General features: G+C 42.5%; 1 non-coding gene across 1 annotated transcript; it reads right to left on the bottom strand.

Annotated features, from left to right (window-relative positions):
* Positions 1-17,024: 17,024 nt before the first annotated feature.
* TRNAR-CCU (transfer RNA arginine (anticodon CCU)) lies at positions 17,025-17,097 on the bottom strand. Its single transcript has one exon. It is a non-coding gene; the product is annotated as a tRNA-Arg (tRNA).
* Positions 17,098-23,282: the final 6,185 nt, after the last annotated feature.

The raw sequence follows: 23,282 nt of genomic DNA, 5'->3' as shown, positions 1-23,282 counted from the left end.
GTACTCATTTGGCTACTCATGTTTATGGAAGATTTCTTTTTACCTTATTCCTTCATCTGCAGCATATTCCTCTGTCATCTCATTTTGTCTAATTTACTGTGTTTGTGGTCTCCTTTCTGCAGGCTGCAGGGTCATAGTTCCTCTTGCTTCTGGTCTCTGCCCCCAGTGGGTGAGATTGGTCCAGGGGCTTATGTAGGCTTCCTGGTGGGAGGGATTGGTGCCTGTGCTCTGGTGGGTGGAACTGGGTCTTGTCCCTCTGGTGCACAGGGCCGTGTCAAGGGGTGTGTTTTGAGGTGTCCGTGAGCTTAGTACAACTTTAGGCTGATGGGTGATGGGTGGGGCTGTGTTCTTGTCTTGCTGGTTGTTTGGCATGAGGCGTCCTGCACTGGAGCTTGCAAGCTGTTGGGTGGAGCTGGGTCTTGGTGCCGAGATGGGGACCTCCGGGAGAGCTCATGACAATTAATATTCCCTGGGGCCAGGAATTCTCTGGTGGTCCAGTGGTCAGGACTGGCACTCCCACCACAAGGGCTCAGATTTGACCCCCAGCTGGGGAACCAAGACCCCAAAATCCGGGATCGTAGTTCCATGAGCAGAGATCAAACTCAGGCCCTAGGCAGTGAAAGAGTGGAGTCCTAACCATGGGACCGCCAGGGAACTCACATGTTTAATTTCCTTGTAAGAATGGCAGTAGTTGAAAAGCACGTAAGCTGCCAGCACCATAGAAAGCCCAGCAACACTCCCCTTCTTCACGTTAAAATAGTGTGGTAATACTGGTAATAACCTCTTTGAAATGCTCCAGCAATGTATTTAGGGATGAAATCCTGCATTAGTATCCAGTGTGGCAGCTCCCCTAATTTGACATCCAGGAACTTCTCCTTCAGTGGTACGACTGATGCCATCTTGGAGTCCTGGCTGTCTGCTCCAATATGAACTCTTCCGTGTTGAGCAAGGTTTGAGGCATAACTAAAGGCCTTCCCACATTCTTTATCTTCATAGAGTTTCTCACCACTATGAATTCTCTGATGCAGAAAGAGATGAACATTTTCCAGATAAAAAAGTTTTTCTTTCGCTGATTATTTTATAACTTGAATACAAATCTGTACTCCAGCTTCTTGTTTCTTCCCTCACAACCATCCAGGGTTCTTTCCCTGGCTCCAATAAAACAATTGTGTCTGGTTTATAAATGGAATGGCCCACTGAGACCAAGTTACTATAGTTCTCCATCATCACATCCCAGTACAACTTCTTCTGAACAGGGTCGAGAAATTCCCACTCATGCTGACAGAACTCTATGGCCACATCCCTGAATGTTATTGGTCCATGGGCCATGATTTTAGACCTTCCAGAGCTGATCAGTTCTCATGGTTCGTTTACCAGAAAAACACAGTGTTCAGAAAACCCAAACTGTCCCTTGAGGGCTTGGGTTACCTCTGCACAGTCGTTTCTGTGGCGACCTATGTCAGTTTCTTGCTTGGATGGAGAAAGTCCATGTTAAGGAGACCCAAATGACAGCCCCTTTGGGATAAATGATTCTCTCAAGAAATAGGCTTGTGGAACCAGACTCAAGCCTGCTTACCTGCTTGCAACCCACTGGCCTTATTCTCTCATTGCTTTTTTCTTAAATACCTGAAAGCTGTGCATTGGAGAAAGTGGTTTTACCAGCAGCTGAAGCAAGAATTCTACAAATCCACCCAAGTGAATCCTTTCCAACTGCTGTCTTTCTGGGTAGTGCATTCACAGAAGACACAAGACTCAGGACCCCTCTGTCACTGTTATTTTTTCCTCGGCCTCCTTCAGCATTTGCAGCTTAATGTCAGATGCCTTAAGCACACTTTATTATTTTATGAGAATGTAGTTCATGTGTATTCGAGCTGTGAAAGCGTTCTGGTTACCTTTGCCAGATACCCCTGGGATCCTGATTAATGCTTGCCCCACTGACTCTCTAGAAGGTGTGTGGCCCATTTGGATATAAGGTGTGGAATTCTCAGATGCTCTGGTTCAAGAACTCCTGGCAGCAAGGATGCAGTGCCTAACCCTCCCGTGATTTTTCACATTCTCTCCCCACTGTCTTGTATCCTCAGCCTTCTCCCATTTCCTCTCACTTTTCCATCATGTATTTCCAGGTTTCCTTTATCTTAAAAAAAAAGAATTACACACACACACACACACACACACACAGAGAGAGAGAGAAAAAAAAAACCCTTCATTTAATGATGTTAGCCCTGTTCCAGCTCCTTTTCTTCCCTTTGCTTCCATCTTCTGGACCAAGGAAATAGCTAAGACACAAGTTGCTGGAATTTGGAAACAGAGAAGACCTTGAGATGGCTCTGCTGCTGTTCACCCCCAAGCATGTCACTTAACCTCTGTGGGCCTGAATTTACTTATCTGCAAATTGTAGATAATAGGTGATTGTTATGTCTCAAAGTCTTTATGAGGCTCTCATAAGTTAATGAATATTCAACATATCTTAATATAAAACATGCCTGAAAGCCCTTTGTAAATTATAGAGCACAGTGAAATTGTGAATTTGTAAGAATGGCAGTAATGTTCTGTGCTCACTAGTTCATCATCCCTTTCTAATCTGGCCTCTGCCCTACTGCTGCTCAGTTGAAGCCCCTTTCAGCCATGACTGTGACTAGTACCCTCTCCCCTTGAAAGTAAGGCCATCGTTAGTCACCCCCTCAAATCCCAGCGGAGCCTTTAATTTCCCATAGTAAGGAGTGGTTAGATAGATTATGGCATATCCACATTATGGACCACTATGCAGCTGTAAAAGAATGAGGAAGTTCTTTTTATTCTGATGTAGAAAGATCTCCAAACTCTATTATTAACTGGAAAACAAAAGCAAGGAGAAAAAGAGTCTATGCAGTGAGTTACCATTTGTGTGGGGGAAATGGAGGCAAAAGAGAAATGTTTGTGGATGCGTAAAATATCTTTGGAGACATGCAGAAGAAACATAACTCCTGCTGCCTCTGTGAAGAAGAGCTGGGGAGCTGGGGAATCTATATCCAAAAGTAGATCTATTAGCTTTGTAACAAACAGAAGACTGGTCCCCAAAGATGTCCATGACCTAATCCCTAAAACCTGGGAATATGTTACCTTATGTGGCAAAAAGGACTTTGCAGATATGATTGGTATGATTCAGTTAAGGATCTTGAAATGAAAAGGTCATCCTGGATTGTCCAGGTAGACCTGATATCATCACAAGTGTCCTTATATAGGGGAGGCAGGAGTTTGAGAGTCAGAGAAGGAGATGTGATGATGGAAGCAGAGGTCAAAGTGATGCCATTGCTGGAAGGGGACCACAGATAGCATTCTTTGGAAAGGCAAAGAATGGATTCTCCCCAGAGCCTCTGGAAGGAATGCAGCCCCAAGATAATATATTTGTGTTGTTTTAAGCCACTAAGGTTGTGGTAATTTATTACAGCAGCAGTCAGCAGCTAATACAGTGGCTTAAACAAACACATTTGCTCAAAATCCTGAGGCAGCTACCAGTTCCAGGAGAAGATGATATAGACTCATTTTTCCTGGCTCCTCCCCTCTAAAAACAGCCAAATGCCATGGAAAGAATTCGACAGACAATCCTACTCTGAAGGACTCTTAAAGATGGAAAGAAGAAAAAGGACTGGCTGGGGACCTCATGTCTTGAAGAAAAACACCACGGTGAATTCTCTGAGTGTTCTTTTATCTTCCATAGATCCTGGGTACCAGCCAACCTGAAACCAACAACAGACAACAGATTTAAAAAAAAACAAAAACAATGGACAAAAAGAGAGAGAGAAAGAAAGAGCAAGAGAAAGCAAGCAAGCAAGAAAGGGACGGAAGGAAGGAAGGAAGGAAAGAAGGAGAGGAGGAAGGGAGAAAAGCCTGTTCTCTCTGGCTAAAGGACCAGGAAAAGAGAATGATACCAAAGCCTTAGTGGGGAGACTCATACCCTGTGGTAGCAGCAGGACCAACCCACTCACAGCAGCAGCAAGAAGCAGAAATGAATTTCCAACCCATCCCTCACCCCACAGTCACAGTCAGCAGCAGACTGATCTGCCCATAGTGGTGGTAACAGCAAAATGCAGGTCGGCCAACCCATCCCATGCCCTACCCTCCCACCCCAAACAACAGTCGACCCAATCTGCCCACATCGGTGGAAACAGAGAAACCCAGGAACCAAGCTCATCCACTGCCCCACACCAGATGACAACAGGCAAGCCCCTCCAAATTCACTAGTAGTGCCAGCAGGCTCAGTGTCTCCAGCCTTCTATGCAGTGACAGAAGGTAACCCAGGGCAACCCCCTTCATCTGCCTAATGACACCAAGCAGCCCAGGGAAGCACCTTTAACCCATGTAGGCATCATATGTAGGGATCCAGTTGGAGCTTAAGCAGAGCCAGAAGAACAAAGTGGATCAGAGCAACATTGCAAGGGCTCAGAAAACTAAACTGTCATTGAAATGATAGCCTACAAGAGTAAGCCTTAAAACAAACTAAACAGAGTGGCTGCCCAGTAAAATAGAAGATTTATATAAGATCAAGAGTCTCCTAACATTACATGCAAAATGTCCAAATACTATAAAAAAAAATCACTTGTCATACCAAGAAGCAGGAAAATCACAACTTGAATGAGAAAAGATAATCAACTGACACCACTAGTGAGATGAATCAGTTGTTGGAATTATCTGGCAAAGATTTTAAAGCAGCCACTCTAAAATGGTTTCAGCCAGCAATTATGAAATCCCCAGAAACATGAAAAAATAGAAAACCTCAGCAAAGAAATAGAAGTTACAAAAAAGAACCAAGTGAAAATTATAGAACTGAAAAGTACAACCACTAAAATAAAAAACTCATAGGATAGGCTTAATGGTAGATTGAAGATTACAAAAGATGGAATCACTGGACTTGAGGACTATTCAATCAAATTCACTCAATCTGAAAAACAGCTAAGAGAGATTAGGGAAAAAGAGGGACCTGTGGGACAGTAACAGAAGCTCTAACATATATACCATCAGAATCCCAGCAGGAGACAAGAGAGACTGTGGGACTAAACAAACATTCAAAGAAATAATGGCTGAAGTAATGGTGAAAGACAGAAACCTACAGACTCAAGAGCTAAGTGAACCTGAAATAGGATAAATCTAAAAAACTCCTCGTCAAAACATATCATAATTAAACTTCTGAAAACTAAAGAAAAAAATCTTCAGAGCAACAAGAGAGAAATGATGCATTACTTACAGGCAAATATCAATTCAAATGACAGCAGATTTCTCATCTGAAATCATGGAGGCCAGAATGAAGTGGCACAACATTTTTCAAGTGCTGACAGAAAGGAACTAACAACCACATCTCTCCCGAGTTCCTGTCCTATAGTTCTAATTTCCCACAGGACATTCTACTCAGATGCAGCCTTGTCAACTTAAACAAAACATATAAAAAACCAAGTATATGTATCTGCTTTCCCCCAGGCTAATATTCTCATTTAATGTATCTAACTTGTCAATGGCATTAACAGTTTCTAAGTCACTTAGTCATGATGGAGTCATCATGACTTTAACCTGTAACACCTTTACTTCACTATAGCATGCAGTGGTGAAGAGCTGAGACGCAGCAGCCAAACTGCCTGGGTGTGATCTTGACTTTACCATTTATCAGTGTGTGTCCTTGGGCATGTGACTTAACCTTCCTGTGTCTCAGTTTCAGGAATAACAATAATACTAGTTCAGGGTGTTCAAATAAGTTCAGATTTGTATGGTATTAGAACAGTACCTGGCACATCACATAGTCTTGGGGGGATTTTTGGTGTTTTTTTTTTTTTTTACTTAAAAGTCAAAGTTCTCACATCTGCCTTTTCTCTCTCTTCCCACTGCCATCACCTGCTCTACGCTTTCATCTCCTTAGGCCCTCCTCATGGTTCTCCCTGCTGCCAGACACTCCCACACACTGTTGCTACCATATTGGTCTTTCTAAATCCAGTCAGTGTTGGATCCCATCCTGTTCCCCACAGAAACCTCCCAAGCTCTTTAATACCAACAGGTTGAAGCACAAACCCAGGTCTGTGTGATTCTAACCCTAGGATTCTTCCCTCTCCTTGGTTCTCTGACCTCATGCCCAAGCTCTACGGCCTCCAAGATATTCCTCCCTTCTCCAGCCCCACCCCCCACCCCCAGCTGTACCCAGCTACTCATTTATGCTTTAATCCTACACATCAGGACCATCCTCTATTAACATGTGTACATCTGCTTTCCCCAAATAGACAGAAAGTTCCTGAAGGCCAGAGGCGCAGAGCAGTGCTGGGCAAATACTGACCATTACATGAACCTATTCTATAGTCGCACCTCTTGTTCAGCCTCCTGGTGGAGTCAGCTTGACAACTTCTTTCTCTTTCCTACAACTGAAACCATATAATTTTAAACGAGGAGCAAGGGGCAGGGGGTGGGAGGTGAACTTGTACGTTCTGAGAAACATCATGGCAGAAGGAACAGTCCAATTGTAGGCATCAGAGGCAACAGCCCTGGCACTAACAAGCAGAATATCCAGTGAAGCTCATATAACTTCTCTGGCCCTCATTTCCATTTGCAAAATGAGGACATTAGCAAAGCTTGAAGTCCTCCTCAGTCTCAAATGTTCCGTGACAAATCTCTGTGAGGGTGGATTCAGGAAACTGATTTTCAAATTGATTGATTGAGTGGTGTGTTGTTAGTGCATGGAGAGTTAAACCACTCTTCATAACAATTCAGTTCCTGAGTTTAGCCTATCAGCCAGGGTTTATTAGGGACCATTAACTCTGCAGTACTGTGGGTTGAGTGCTGTGGAGGAACAGAAGTGATATCTCACAGGATCCTTGGCCTCAAGGTGTTTATTATATAATCTGTTTATTATAATTACATAATAAAAGCTCACCAAGCTTATGATCCAGGAAATTACTTTGTTTACCTAAGATTTCTGTAAAATAACGTTACATATGTTATGTAAGCTGTGTGAGCTATGAATTCTGTGTCATTTTTATATTATTTTATTTGAAATACACACATACATATATACTATATGTTTAGATATAAATATATGCATTGAAAATGTATGTATTTAAAATATCTCCATTAACAGGCTGGGTGTTTAAAAACTATTTAATAAACCAAATGATGTAGATTTTCAAACCTTCACAAAAATAGAGAGAATTGTACTATGTGCCCATCACCTAGCTTCAACAGTCATCAACTTTCTGCCATTCTTTTTCATCTATCTCTACCCACCCCTGCCCCTCTTTGTGTGTGTGCTAAAGCAATTCTTCTTAAGCTATCAGTGGTGAAGAATCCTTCTGTTTAATTTCCAATCTGTCATGGACCACAGGCAGTTGGGCATGCAAGTTCAACAATACCCAACTGGGCTCTGCACTGGTCAATGAGACAAGTCCACTCATAGCTGCTTGGATGCCATGACAATGCAAAGTGCTGTCACTGTTTCTAAACACTCATTGTCAATGTCTGCACTTACCACAGACTAATAGCACACAATTGGCTAACTGGCACTGATCCACAGACCACACTTTCAGTAATACTGTGCTACAATATTTTAAGGCAAATCCAAGACATTCTTTTATTTCACCCATAGATTCAGCATGTATGTCTAATAGATAAGGACTTGGGGAAAAAAACACACCACAATACCACTAATACCTCCAAGATAATCATCAATAACTCCTTAACATCATCTAATAGTCTGTGTTCTTACAGTTTTAGTTGAATCAGGATTTAAACAAGGATCTACCATTGCTTTTGGCTGACATATCTCTTAAGCCTCTTTTAATCTATAATAGTCTCCCTTTCCTTCAAAAACTGTTTTGAACCACTCTCCAGATTGGTTTATCATTAACTACAAAAGTTTCCCTGATTCATAATGTTTCAAGTGGGTTTTCCCTGAAATTGTTATAGTGTGACCATGGGAAGGGCTTAAAAACAAATGACCTCTACTCTCCCAACCAAACTCCATGATCTATGCATGTTATGACCACACTGCCCACTCTCCAGACTGTTTTCATGGCTACAAAGTCATTCATATTACTGAGTACGTAAAAGTGCCAGTCACTCTCCCTGTCTTAACATCTCTGATTCTTTGTCTCCAATGGGACCATTCATATAACAGACACCTGTGAACATTGTTAATTGAACTATGGGTTTCCTTTGCCTTGATATGCCCCAAACAATGTTTACCAGATACAATCATATGCACGATATAGAACTGAGATATTTGGGGACATATACATAGTATAGACTTGAGATACTCTTTGATTGTTTGATATGGACCAGATCCATCTGTGGGCTTCACACAATGGCATTTATTTTTCTAGAAACCCTCTTCTTACCACTAAGGATACAGAAGCTCAAGTAGTTTTGTGTCTTCACTGTCCAACACTCCATGTAGAGTCATAGGCTTTTAGAACAGGAAAGGAAACTTAACAATTATGCAATCAAGCCCCCTGCAGCGAAGGAGATAAGGCTCCTTTGACTAGTTATCTAGACATCTAGATGTCCCCTAGACAAGAGCTAGGTCTCTGACCTACAGGAGAGACTCTGTACACTTGGGGATATCACTCTCTGTGCCCCTCGGGGTTCTGGATGGCACATAACAGGAGTAGACTCCAGCTAACTTTAGTAGAAGGATAATGGGGGCTAACAGAATTGACCAGAAGCCTGGATAACTAGGTTTTAAAGACAGGCAGGATCTGAGAGAGGCTGGGCCGCAGGAACACAGCTGAGGTCATGCTGCAGGGACAGCCTGACTTGAATGTCCCTAACCCTGGCCCTGATGCCTCTCTGGCTGATGGACACCACCACAGCTGAGGCCAAGAGCCCAAGTGCCTCTGCTGCCATGGAATTCTGAACTGTTCCTGAGTCTAAATTAAAAATCCAGGGTGGGAACACCTGAGTTGCTGAGGCTGGATAATGTGACTGCCCTCTTCAGCCAGGGGTCAGGGAAAGGGCCATCTGGCTTGGCTTGCTTCTACAATAGGAAGTGAATCCTGCTTCCCACCATGACCCACATCATAGAGGAAAGAGCCTTAGGATGCTAATTATCCTCCCATGATAGCAGATGACACTTTATCTCCACGATTGAACTTCTGTTAGTGTAAGGACATAGACAACAGTAGTTATTTTAGTTCTACGAAATATAGAGATATTTCCTACCACCTCCAGAAAATGGATTACATCCCCAGACAAACATCACTATTCTAAGTGCTGATTTTGCAAAGGATTTAACCTCATTGGAGGAGAAACAGTTTCTTTTGTGTCCTAGTAGTTCAGTGGCTGTCTCCTGGCCTAATTTCTGGGGGAAAACTGAAGATCGATCTGTCCACCTGACTCTCACTCAGATGCTCAGTGTAAGCACAGTGGCTTCCAAGGGCATGAAAACTTCTTCTACAAGGATTCCATTAGTGATTAGATTTGCATTTGAAAATATTTCATGTTGCTACATATCAGATTGGGGCAGAGATGAGCTGGAACACAGGAGATTTGTTGAGGCAACAGCTAGGATTCTGTCACTGTTCTCTCAGTGTATTTCTGATGGCTCTCAAATTCTATAATGGAAGATAGTATTGTGTGGGTAAGTGATATGAAGCCAGAGCTGACAATGTGGCAGCTGTTCCCAAAGGCAAAGAATTTTTTTGTTACCAGGAAAAGATGTCCTTGCATTTCCTGGGCTGAGGTAAGAGTGCTTGGCAGTCCCTGTCTTCTCTGTTTTCTGATTGTCTTAACACATTACAAGAGAGAAAATAATGAGCCAGAGGGATCTTCAAAGCATTTGTCCACTGCCTGTGTGTCTTAGTTTAGGTTCCCTTAGAAGCAGACTCTGAGGCAAAAGTTCAAGTGCAAGTAGTTTATTTGAGTAGGGGAGTGGGGAACAGAGACAGGAGGGACGGAAGCCAATAGGAGGTGCTTGCTTAAGGAAGATGCCACCATGGACAATTGGAACTTAACCCTATTGGGGAACTCTGGGGGGCCAGTGCAGAATGTAAGCCTCAGTTATCCTGAACAAGGAGTTATGGAGCTGGGGTATAAAAACACCAATTCCACAGTGTTTGGTCGAAGGCTGCAGCTGGGAAGGCACTAACTCTCCAGCACTTCTGGCCTGCTGTGTGTCTAGGCAAAGCAAACCCAAACCACCAAACAAAGCCCTCCGGCAGTTGGAAGTCAGGCTGCTGTGCACAAAATGTCAAGGCCCAGGGTGATGCGGGCAGGGTATCCTCAGCATCTGCTACACTGTGTTCTCTCATCCTCCAGACTAGTGGACAAACTTTCTGCTCCCCATCCATTCAGAGCCCAGAGTAAATCTTCCCGGAATCAACTGGTAGATGCACATCCTCTGCCTCCCCCAAACCAAATTTCCAATTGATACAGATTGCTTACTTCACTACTCATTGTTCAGTAGCTCTCCACCCACGTTACAGGGTCACTCTGTGGTTGAGTCCTCTTTCCTCCCTGTCTGGTAACACGCTAACAGCTCAGACCCTGACCACAGCCCTGGAATAACTGAATAAATCTCACTGACTGACTGACTCCAACCTCCATCCATTCAGTAACATCCTAGATGTTTGGAAATGCCACAGTCTACAGCCAATGCACTTTAGACAGGTCCCTGTCAGCTTTGATGTTTTGGAGAGACTAACTACTTGCTAAACATGATAAGTTTGGGGAATGTGATCTTGAGGGGATATAGTATTTCTCGTCTCCAAAGGAAAAGGTCAGATTCTTTTAGGACTATGGATAGCATCAGTGTAAACTGTGGGCCAGCCAGCTGTGAGTTGGCAACTTAGCGATGTCTGGGAAGAAAGGCTGGGACCTCGGTGAGAGCAGAAACATTTACTCAATTGTTGTCTGGTGTATGAACATCCTACCAGGATTCACTGAGTGAGTTGAAAGGCCATCTGAGGCTTGATGTATAATCTTATTTAATGAAGGGATAGCTTGAATCTGGTGTCTTTCTGGTTTTCATCATTTTTTTTTTCTTCTTCCACCCTGATTATCAACCTTTAGTAAAGACTGGGAGATCTCAGTCAGTTGGCTCTAATGAAAAGGACCTTAATAGATCACCTGGGAAGTTTCTCTGCCTTCAGGCAACACTACACTAAACCATTCCTGACAGAAAGCTGCTTACCCTTGGTCTGAAAACTCTCCCAAAAGAGAGGTGGGAGAAATGCCACAGCCTCCCTGTTCTCAGTGTCTCTCCTTAATAAGCTCTGGGCTTATCCTTGCTTGAATTTCAGCTTCAAATTTTTAATAAATGTCATGGTGACCTTCTCAACACTACAAAGATTTATTCTGCAGAATATCCCAAGTGACCTATGACCATCACAAGTAAAATGATAGTATTTAAATATATGAAGTAAGTAGTTTTTCAGGAATTTAGTCTTCTAAGAAATCAATTAAAAACATAAGTAGGAGTTGGTTTGAAATGCATCAAGAAGTAAGATGAGGTGATGGATGGATGGACAGATGGTGTCTAGATGGATAGACATGAGATAAGTAAGGATAGTAAATGTTAATGGTAAAAGTTGGTAGGTATACAGCTCTTATTTGTAAATTTTTATCAAGAGACTTCCCTGGTGGTGCAGTGGTTAAGAATCCGCCTGCCAATGCAGGGGACACAGGTTCGATCCCTGGTCCAGGAAGGTCCCACATGCTGTGGAGCAACTAAGCCTGTGCGCCACAACTACTGAGCCTGAGCACCGCAACTACTGAAGCCCATGTACTCTAGGATCCACGTGCCGCAACTACTGAGCCCGCATGCCGCAACCACTGAAGCCTGCACGCCTAGAGCCCGTGCTCCACAACAAGAGAAGCCACCGCAAATGAGAAGCCCACGCACCGCAACGAAGTGTAGCCCTCGCTCGCTGCAACTAGAGAAAGCCCGCGCGCAGCAGTGAAGACCCAGTGCAACCAAAAATAAATAAATAAATAAAAACTTTTATCAAGTTTTCTGCATGTTTGAAACTTTTTCATAATAAAATGTTGGGAAAATATATGAAGGATATTTTTTAAGTGTATTAAATGTCTACCCACATACATTTGTTTATAACTTGGGGTTTTAAATTACCACAAACTTTCCTAAAGATAATCTTTTCTTAATAGAAAGCATACTTGAAATACTAAAGAGAACTCTATTGGCTCCTAAGTGGTAGAACTAGTTAAACAATCAACAGATCATTAATGAACACCTCCAAATTACTCTTGGAGATATGAATATATACCACCTTCGAAGAACTTAAATTCAAGTTGGGAAACTTACTTCTATATTGATCTGTCTAGATATCTATCTCATCACCTATACTTAGTCTATGTCATCTGCATCATTAACACCTACATTTTCCTGCCCAGATCATAAAATTTATATTTATGCCATCTATCTATATCAAACACATCATCTACATCTATGTTTAGAGCTATATCATTCATATCTACTCTTACTTCATCATCTACATCCATATTTGCATACACTTTACCTACATCTGTGTTTACATCTATATCATCTATAGCTACATTTTCATGTTCATCATATGCATCATCTACACGGATGCTTAAATCTACATCAGTATCTACGTTGGCTACATCACTGGTTCTCAACCGGGGCAACTTGGCACCCAAGAGGCATTTAGCAACATCCAGAAACATTTTTGATTGTCACAACTTGTGGATGAGGGAGAGAGTGCCCCTGGCAACTAGGACAATACCCAGAACAGCCCCTGACAGCAAAGAAATATCCAGCCCAAAATATCAATAGTGCTGAGATTGAAAAAATTTAATCTACATCCGTGTTTACAGCTATGCCATGCACATCTGCACCTATATTGAAATCTACTCTGTCTACATCTGTCTTTATATCTACAGCATTTACATGTGCATTTACATCTATGTGATTGACAACAACATTACAATACCTACATAAACCACATCATCTATATCAGCACCTGCATCTACGTAACCTACATCTTTTACATCTACATCTACCTGTGTATCTAATTAGCAGCTCAGAGCATGTTTGTTACATTGGAATGAGTGATCCATTTAATCTAAAATTAAAATTTAATCTTAATTCTCCCCTCCTCTGACCATAAAGATTCTGATGAACCAATTCAAATGTGTGGAGTGGGGTGCAGTTTGGGGTTTCCCTAAACCACCAAGCAACTGTAAGACAGCAGCAACTGGGAGTCTTACAAGTCAACTCAATTCTGACACTGTCAACCCAGAGATAGCATCAGATGCCATTGGTTGAGGGCTCAGTTCCACAAGTCTGCCCTCTACTTCAGGTGCCAATCACAAGTCCAAGACTGACTGACTATAAATGAAGGGTTCCCTTGACCCCCTCCTTGGATTTAATTAGTTTGCTAGAGTGACTAACAAAACTCAGGAAACCAGTTTAGTCACTAGATCTCTGTTTTTTTACAAAGGATATTAAAAGACATGCATCAACTGCCAGATGAAAACATGCACAAGGCAAAGTCTCAGACAAAGGGGCTTCTGTTCTCATGGAGTTTGGGGCCCAGCATGATGGCACATGCAAGCACTTTGGTTCACCAACCAGGAAGCTCTCCAAACCCCATCCTTTGGGATTTTTATGGAGGCTTCATTACATAGTCATGATTGATTAATGAATTCAACTTCCAGCCCCTCTCCCTTCCCCAGAGGTCAGGGGATGAGACTGAAAGTTCCAACTCTCCAATCATGTGGTTGGTTCCCCCAGCAACCAGCTCCCATCCTTAGGTGCTTTCAGAAGTCACCTTCTTAACATAAACTCAGTCAAAAGAGGCTTGTTCTGAATATCAAGGCAACTTTATCACTCTTAGGAAATTCCAAGGGTTTTAAGAGCTCTTTGCCAGAAACAGGGACAGAGACTAAACGTATATTTCTTGTTATGAATCACAATATCACAGGCCACATACAAAAATGTTACATCAGAATGAGTGGTCCATTTAATCTAAAATTAAAATTTAATTTTAATTCTTCCCTCCTCTAGCCACATACTAAAATGTGAGTGGAACAGAGCATGACCATTGTCGATGACACTCGCTAAAGTGTAAGAGTTGTGAACTCTTTGCTGGCTTTTTCCTGGCTTCAAAGGACAACTTTGGCTCCTGATAGAAGAAGCCAAAGAGACTTCCATTTTGACTTGGATTGAGTTGAGAAGTTAAGCATGTGCTTGATGATTTTCATTCACGCCCTCTCTTTGCTTACCAGCCCCCAGGACCAGAGGGCATCTTCTGCAGACACAATTGTCTCTACTATTGTGATAAAGAATAATTTACTCTCAAGAGAGCAGTCGCTGCCCTTTGAGAACTTGATATGGTTGGATCACATCTTGTTCCACCTAAACTCATTTGGGCTGGAAAACATACAGTTGGCACGTGGGAAGCCACAGATCTTGCAATTTCACCCTGGGTGCTTGGGCCTCAGAGTAGTTAAGAAACTGCTTATCCTACAACCAAATGGCAACTCAGGTTGCCACATTCTTTTAAGCCGCCATGGGCATATGAGCTGACTTGTCAGCCAAGGCAAAAGTAAAATGATGTTTTAAATGAAATTGAGAACATGGGAGAGAAGACAAACAAAAGCAACTTTCTGTGGCTTCTTTAGCCTATGACATTTACTAAATATCTATGCTTCCTGTAGAAACCCATGCCTCTTGGAAACTTATTTGTCCTCCAGGAACAAGACTGACCCTGGGTAAAGTTTCAAAACAGATTCTCAGTAAACTTTTTGTATCCTCACTCATTGTAGTGTTTCTAAATTTTCAAAAAATATTAATTTTTAGAAACTGAAAGTGAAAAATTAGCAATTCTTTACTCATTATTATGGATTTCTTAAAATATTTCAATATATAAGAAACATACAGCTTAGCAGTATTTACAAAAAACTGTAGCCTATAGCAAATATCCAAACATTGTAAATGCCAGTGAACATAATTGAATAGTTTTTAAAAATAATCTAACATTTGAATTTAACCCAGTAAATGCTACACAATGTCATAGTTTTAATGTTCTCAGAAGTAGACCACCCACCTTCCTATTGGTTGAATGTCCTCCCTAATAACGATTCCCACATTTGGTTGTTCATCAGTCATTCACTCAGCAGCACGCAATGAGCAGCCACAATGTACCAGGCCCTGTTCTAGGTGCCAGGAATAGAGTACAGAATGAAAAGGGCAAAAACCCCTACCCTCATGGAGCTTGCAATCTAGTGGGAGATGTAGGCAGCAAACAAATAAGTAAAATAAATGTGCTGTTTTACTAGTGGTAATAAGTACTTTGGAGAACAATAAATCTGGAGAAAGGATAAGGAAAGCTGGCAAAGTGGGAGAGGGGAGGTCTGGGAAGGCCTCACTGAAAAGGTGGCAATGAAGCCACAGAAAGTGCCAAGGATCTGAGGCAGAAGAATGCTTGGCATGTTTTAGGAAGAGCACAGAGGCCTGTGTGGCTGGAGCAGGGTGCATGAGAGGAGAAGTGAGAGGGGTAAAGGAAACCAAATCATGAAAGGCTGGTTGTGAGTGAAATGGGAGCCACTGGAGCATTTTGAACAGAGCAGCGACATGACTAAACATTTCAGTCTCTGTCTGGCTGCTATATGGAGGGTGGACTATAAAGAGACCAGAGTGGAGGCAGGGAGAGCAGTGAGGAGGCCATTCATTTAGCTAGCTGAGGGATGGTGGTGACTTGTAGTAGTGGTAGTGGTAGTTAGAGGTGGAAACCAGCAGTTAAATTCTGTACTTATTTTCAATTAAGAGTCTTCAGGATTTTCTAAAAGATCAGCTATTGGTGTGAGAGAATAGAGGAGCTGAGGATGACCCCAAGGCTTGTGGCAGAGCACCTGAAAATATGGAGACACCATTTACAGGAGTGAGGTCCCAAACTCTTAATCATACATTATATAATTTTGGGCTACAGTAGAGCTGGCTGAGGATAGGTTAAAGACGAATCAGAAATAAGACTAGTCACAAAAAGTCAGACTCCAGATTGAACCCAACCACATAGAAACGTGGCCTGATGCTAAACTCTGTGAATCTCTCCTAACAGAGGCTAAAAGGCGTCCTAAGATTCGGGCAAGGCTGAGCCCATAGGCACAGGGTAAAGTGTATTCGCTGTGCACAGCTGAAATCAGCAGAGGCAGTCAAGTGACACCCTGAGACAAAAACCTCCTTAACCCCCTGAAGTTGGATCAAATGCCGTCAGGGGACAGAGATTTTAAAAGGCCTGCACCCTCCTCCCAGGAGTTCTGGAAAGGCTTCCCACTACCCACTTTGCAGTGTTCACAGAAATGTCCACTTCAGCAGCCCCACCCTCACCCCAAGAATATAATTATGGGAGTTATTGTTTCTGTGTGGAGCAAGAGCAGAGCTGGCCCACCAAGTGGGCCATAACTCACAGGTATGAGCTGAGAGATCCTGAGAAGGTCCCAACTGAAGTGGGTCCCTGGGGAACCTCTTGCTGTGTGTGACATTGTACTCATGGATTCTCTCCCCTTGGAGGTCTCTAGGGACAGGTTGCTCTGAAATGCCTCCAGGAGTAATGTTGGCTTGGTTTGGAGCCTCCCAGCATTCATTAGTGCTTTGTAATAGCACATTTTGTACAGATTACCACTTCACTTTTAGAACTGGTATGGTGGGATGTTATCAGATACTGAGACAGGAAGATGATGGAAGCTGGGTCATCTGGATGCTTACTCTAGAGCAGAATGACAAGGAGACAGAACGTGGTCCCCAAGTTACTTCTTCCTCACCTCCCAAAGTTCTCTTGGTGTCTCCCTTTCGTCTAGAGGGCCGGGGAGAAATGGAAAAGAGAGTATGGAAATGAGAGGCTTGGGGGCCATTGACTGACTTGGCATTTCAGTGCCTTCTCTGAGGCTTTCATTGCCTCTTTGTGCCCTTTTAAAATTTATTTATTTACTTATTTGGCTGAGCTGGGTCTTAGTTGTGGCATGTGGGATCTTCATTGCCACATGCAGGATCTTTAGCTGTGGCATGCGGGCTCTTAGTTGCAGCATGCGGGATCTAGTTCCCTGACCAGGGATTGAACCCAGGCCCCCTGCATTAGGAGCACAGAGTCTTAACCACTAGACCACCAGGGAAGTCCCTCTTTGTGCCCTTTTACCTCAAATCAAGAGGTAGCAGCATCCAAGAACACCCATGTGTGGGTTTACTTAGAGCAGGGGGTAGGAACTTGTGTGTATGACGCTCTGTCTCTTATATACTCTTCTTGTTTTCTTTCCTGCTCTACATTCCCACTGTCAAAACAGTGTCCAGAGTATCACAATAAAACATTTACTTATTATGCAAACAAATCATTGCTCTAGCTTTGAAGAAATATTGTCTATCCATTTCATGGTGTTTTGGGTGAATTCAGGAGTGGGGGTAATTCAAGTTCACTTTTCAGTGACTCAACCATTTCCCTTGAAGCAACTGCTTTCCTTTGTGCTGCTCTGGCCTTTCTTCAACCTCTCCTTGGGCTATAGATTCAGTGGGGCCTTTTGGATGCCCCTTTACTTCCTCTTCCATCTCTAGGCTAGAAACTGGCCCAAGATTCAGGTCCAATGAACCCTGAGACTTTTGCTTTAGTCTGCAGGAGCCAGGTACCTCTTTGCCCCTTGGGTCATATGCCTGCAAATGTTCTTTCTCCTTTCCTTAGTTAGCTATGAAGTCTGCCTTCACTTTACTTCTGGGGGGGAAAGACCAAATCCAGTAAGTCTTCCAATATTTATTTTCATACGTAATAGGATAATATGCCTTCTAAAAGACAAAAAAGTTGAGACTGGCCCATCCATTGGTAATTTAGTTTTAGGCAGTACTGAGTTTGTATGGCAGGATAATATTATTCGGTGCTGTTTTCTGAGCTTTGTGAGTGAATGCAAAAGAAAGGAAAGCAGGTAGGAAAGTGGGAGAAAGAGATGGAGAACAATCCTTTAATAAAACTGATAAGTGGCCCACTGTATATATACATGTTACCCAGAACAAAAATACGGGCAATTACAATCTTGGGAGGTTTCTGATTATGCATATTTACTTAATGGTAATGGCTCCTTGAGGACCATTATGAATTATTGAGAAATAAAATATTCATAGGTATAAAACTGTAATTAGCCTACATGGAGTTTTTCTGGAGTTTACATCTACAGAATACATTTTTGTAAAGGAGAGGCCTGCCTGGGAGTTGGTATGTGCTAATCTTCGCCATAAATAATTTAAAATTCAGCACCACCAAAAGAATGCCTCCTCTCAGAGCAAAGAGTGCTTATTAAGTCCACCAGATCTCTCAGAATCACGAGATGGAACCAACTTACATTTCATGACTCCTGAGGATGAGCACAGAGAAAAAGGCCAGACAGAGTACGCAAGGGAGACTTCAAAACAATCAGCACAGGACTGCTTCTGCTTTCCAGTATCAGACATGTTGGCCTGAAGTTACGTGATTTCAAGGTCATGACCATTATTTCTGGCTTGTTGCTAGAAATTCCACAAATTGAGATACATATTTTGGAATGAAACCAAACTTCAAAAATCCCTATGAAGAGTGTCATATAGAGAAGGATTTTTCAGGAAAAGAGGAGAAATAGGCCCCTGGACATCAAGGCATCAGAGATCGAAAGAGGTTGCTCCTAAGAGGTGGAAAGAACCCAACAGAACAGGATGCAGGTCTTGACATCTCTGCTACTCACTGCTTGGCACAAGTGCTGGAAAAGGGGAGGACCACACCATCTGTGTGTGCTTCCACTAGGGACCCCACTCAAACTCCTCAACATTCACACCCACATTCCTCCCCTGCTTCTGGGCTTGACAGAACTCCAAACTTCCTCTGATTTTTTGCATTAGTCCTATCTTAGGAGCTGTGATTTTTCTCCTTCACTCTCTACCTATCTGCTTTTATCTCTCAAGGATTCTTCATGATTTCTGGTCCTATCGGAGCATTCCCCCTTATACTACAGTACTCATATTTGTAAACAATGTGCAAGCATTTTTCTATCCTATGTTACACATAACCCATTTGAACATGATGAACTTGGCAGGTACACTCAGGAAGCAGCTTCAATCTTCTCTTACAACTGTCTGCAAGCATTTCTGTCAAAGCTCCTTTTCTGACCCTTGAACAATATCTCAGGCAAAACAATAGCTTTTCATTAACTCTGGACTATTACAGTAGTCCAAACTTCTATTTTTCACCCAATTCAAAGCCCCTCTAACTCCCAGCTGCTGCCTGACCTGGAACAAGTCAAGTCATGGGGAAGAGGGAAGGGTTGGCCTCTCCTTTTGTTCCCTTGTTTCTTTCTTTCCTATCCTACCCCTCCCTTCAGTTCCTTCAGGTCTGGACCAAAGAGGAGGATGACAGAGTTGGAGGAGGGTTCAGAGATGGCCAGTCATCTGTGGTCCTCTGTTGGTTTTCAGTGCTCTCTGTTGTGGCACACCTCCAAATGCTGGCTGGCCCTTTCACAAGGGACCTTTGTGGATTCTTTAGAGTCCTCCATGGGAACCTCTTCACTCCCCCAGTCTCTGACAAGAGTGATGCTCTCTGACCTCTCACAACACCTCTCAGCTACCATTATCAGCACATCTTGGGGATCCCCTTGCTCCTTCAAGCAGGGGCTTTTTGGGGTGACTTGAGACCAGTAGCATTCTGTGGAGGCCACTTAGCCCAGGGAAAACTCTGCACATGCAGATGTTCCAGCCACTGTCCTCTCCCCTCAACTTGCCATTGAGGCTGCTCCGGCTGACCTCCTTCCCACTTCCACCTTGCTCACTTCACTCTCAAACTCTTGGGGACACAAATTAAATTGCCTTGTGATCTCCTTCCCACTCTCCTCTATTGGCATTGGAGTGAGTCTATGGGTTTCTGCAGCTCAGCAAGCATCTGGCAAGGAAATGAGATATCAGTCTCCCTTCCTGCAGACAACTCCACTTTATGTTAGCTTCTTGCGGCCCCCAACTTGGCAGAGTTAGGAAGAAGCATCATGAAACAGTACAGGGCTCCCTACAAACTCTCTTCAAAAAAGTTCTTTCTCCAACCAGTCCTTTTATAGTTTTGCATTTCTAGGTTTGTGTCTGTAGTGTTCCCTTACACAGACTTGTGAGTAATACCCACTGTGCCAGTTTGGCCCCCTGTTAACAAGTCTTGTAGAAATGTGACTGGCTTCTCTCTTTGAAGCATGTGAGTACTTAAAACCCATGTTGCCTAGCTTTGAGGCTTCAGTCAAAAGTCAGACATAATAAGAAAAATTCTATTTAACATCCTGCTATATGTTTGTGAATGTATGTGTCATCGTTCAACTTTCCCAAAAAGCAGACCTTGAGACAAAGATTTGACTGCAAGTAATTTATCTGGAGATAATTCCAAGAAACAGCAGTGGGGAGTAGAGAAGAAAAACAGGAAAGAAAAGTCAGCCATAAAGAGCTTGCTATCAAGAAAATTTCCACTGTGTGTAACTAAGCTCAGTCTTGCTGGGAAACTCTCAGAGCCTTTGTAGAATACATACCTCTGAGGGGGCTGTGAATCTGGGGTGTTTGCACACCTCATGTTTGGGTGAGGGCTGCTCCTGAGGGTCTTGATTCCTCAGCATTTCCAACTTGCCATTTGCACAGCTCTGTTTGCTCTGGTGACCAGAGAGAGCTATCAGGCAAAGAAATGCAGATCTTGGCCATTGGAAATCAAGCCAGTGTGCTCCAAAATGGTAAGAATGAGGGAAATTAAGGAAATGGGCAGAAAACCAGCAGCATCTGCTGCAGTGTGTGTGTGTGTGTGTGTGTGTGTGTGTGTGTGTGTGTGTGTGTATGTTGGGAGGAGGAACATATGAGAGACCAGCAAGCAGCCTTCATTCTAGATCCTTACCATGTGATGTGTTGCTAACTATAATAGATTTTTCAAGCACCTAGTGGTCTTATCAACCCATCAGACCCAAATCATAGTTATCTCCCCTAGTTCTCAATATCTATTTCTTGCTTTCTCTCCAGTATATAAACAAATAAGTGCACCTGTTCATCTAATTTTCTGCAAACCCCAAACTGAAGAGGAAGATTCCCTGTTTTGTCACACCTGAATGGTTGTAGCTCTATCTCTTGACTTCTTTTTAATTTGGCTGTGTTGTGCAACATTCAGGATCTTAGTTCCCCAACCAGGGATCAAACCTGTGCCCTCTGCATTGGGAGCGAGGAGTCTTAACCACTGGACCACCAGGGAAGTCCCATCTCTTGACCTCTTTTTAGAAATGTTAATATATATCTTCTTGCAAGGTATATGAAGTTATATTACCCATAATTTAGTAGGTTAAAAAATAGTTTCTATCTTCTCTTAAGATGAAGATTTGTTTTGTGATTTCTTAATGATGTCAAAGTGTATTAGGAATCTAACCTAAGAAACCAGGTACTAAATGTATTGTAGGATCAAATTATCTAAGGAAAACTACTTATTGACATGGTCTTTATTAGGAAAAAACCTTAAAGTCACAGAGATAAATGTTTATCTTATTGGTCACAAACACAGAGAATTCTGTAGATGTACATCTGCAGGGCATCAGTTTCCATGGTAATGCCATTTTCCTGGCATGCCATGCTCTCTCACCCTCCTCTGTAGACCTGGAGTCTACCCTACACCTCTCCCATCTTTACTCTCTGACTAGTGAACTCTGCTAGAGCAGGGGGAGGAGTATATTTCCTTTAGCCATTAATGTTGGGATTAACCCTGTAATCTGCTACAGCCAGTGGAATATGTATCTACTACAGTGCTTGATAAGCATTTATATATGCAAATGAAATGAATTCATAAATTTTGAGAGAAAAATCTAAATTCAGAACCTGTACTGCTAACCTGTGGTTTTGAACTATATGCCATTTTTTTGTCTGTTTGCTTCCTGATTCCTTCCTCTGTTCTGTATTGCTGGAGAGACTGGCCCTTGCAAACTAAATTTTACAGTCTTCTCTGTCAGTCTTTCCCAGGTATGTTCAGACACTAAGACGTACTTGCACTGAAAGAAAGGAGAAGTCGGGTTTTTATCCCCCTTTCTCTTCTTGGGAGGAAGGGGATGCATCACTAGCAGTGGCTGCTTCTCTTCTGTGGTTCTAGCTCCCTTCCTCCATGGCCCCATGGCCTTTGTAGCTTGTAAAGCTTCCCACTCCTACCAGGTGGTCCATGTTTCTGGGGTCCAGCGAAGATACATCCTTTCTTTACCTACCATTCCCTCGGGGTGTAGCAGCTGCCTGCAGTTAACAATCTCTGGGTCTCCTCATTTTCTCCTATTTGCTTTTTAGCTTTTCTAATCCTTGAGTATTATTTCCTGTATTAAATTCCCTCTGGTAGTTTCACTTTCCTGACTGGGTCCTGATGGATTACCTATTTCAGGAGCCATGTGCAAAGCTATGTTTTTTTCTGAACCCTGGTTCCTAAGGGAGATATGCTTTCCTCCTTAATTCCTCTTTGAGAGCATTCCTGAGAAATGTTCTTCCCTATGGCTTCTTTTCTTTTCCTACAGTAATAGTATTCTGTACAACTTAAGATAAAATTATATCCAGAACAACATCAGCAATCAAAAAGCTAGGTCAGCCTACTATTGTAAAGATGTCATGTGTTCCCAAATTGATCCACAGATTAAAAATGTCAGCTATTACCAAATTGATCTATAGATTTGATGCAATTCCTATCAAAATCCTCAGAGTTTTTCATGAAAATTGAAAACTGATTCTAAAATTTATATGAAAATGCAAAGGGCCAAGAATAACCAATAACATCCTAAAGAAAAACAAGGTGAGAAGACCTTTTCCACCAGATATCAAGATTTATTTAAAAGCTATGGTGATAGAGAAAGTATGGTACCGCTCCAAGGATAAACAAATAGACCACCGAAATGGAATGGACTGATATTCTAGAACAGTCCAGACACATACCTGTACACATGTGGACTCCAGGTTTTATTCAAAGTTAAACTACAGAGCAGGTGGGAAATATGGTCATTTCAGGAAAAAAAAAAAATTCCCAGAACACTTAGGTGGTGATATGGTTTAAAAAAAAGTGATTGTACCCCTATCTCATACCATGTTTAGTCTAAAGCCCTGTTTCCTAAGGAAAATATTGATTTCCTCTGTCATCCTGCTTTGAGAGAATTCCTGAGAAATGTTCTTCCCAAAGGCTTCTCCCCCTCCCTGTACATGCTGATCTGAAATAATAAAAAGATTATAAAATAATGAGAAAAAAGAAAAGTAAGTCTGAATGTAGGAACTGGCTGTCGACCAACTGACAACAGTGAAAAGACATACACAGCCTCAAACACATGTTTCT

The sequence above is a fragment of the Delphinapterus leucas genome, chromosome 15, assembly GCF_059928025.1.
Source record: "Delphinapterus leucas isolate spDelLeu-1000000601 "Yukka" chromosome 15, BTC_Dleu_Yukka2, whole genome shotgun sequence".
In the NCBI taxonomy this organism is placed as follows: domain Eukaryota; kingdom Metazoa; phylum Chordata; class Mammalia; order Artiodactyla; family Monodontidae; genus Delphinapterus; species Delphinapterus leucas.
The sequence above is the reverse complement of the archived record's forward strand: the minus strand, read 5'-3'. Positions and strand labels throughout refer to the sequence as shown.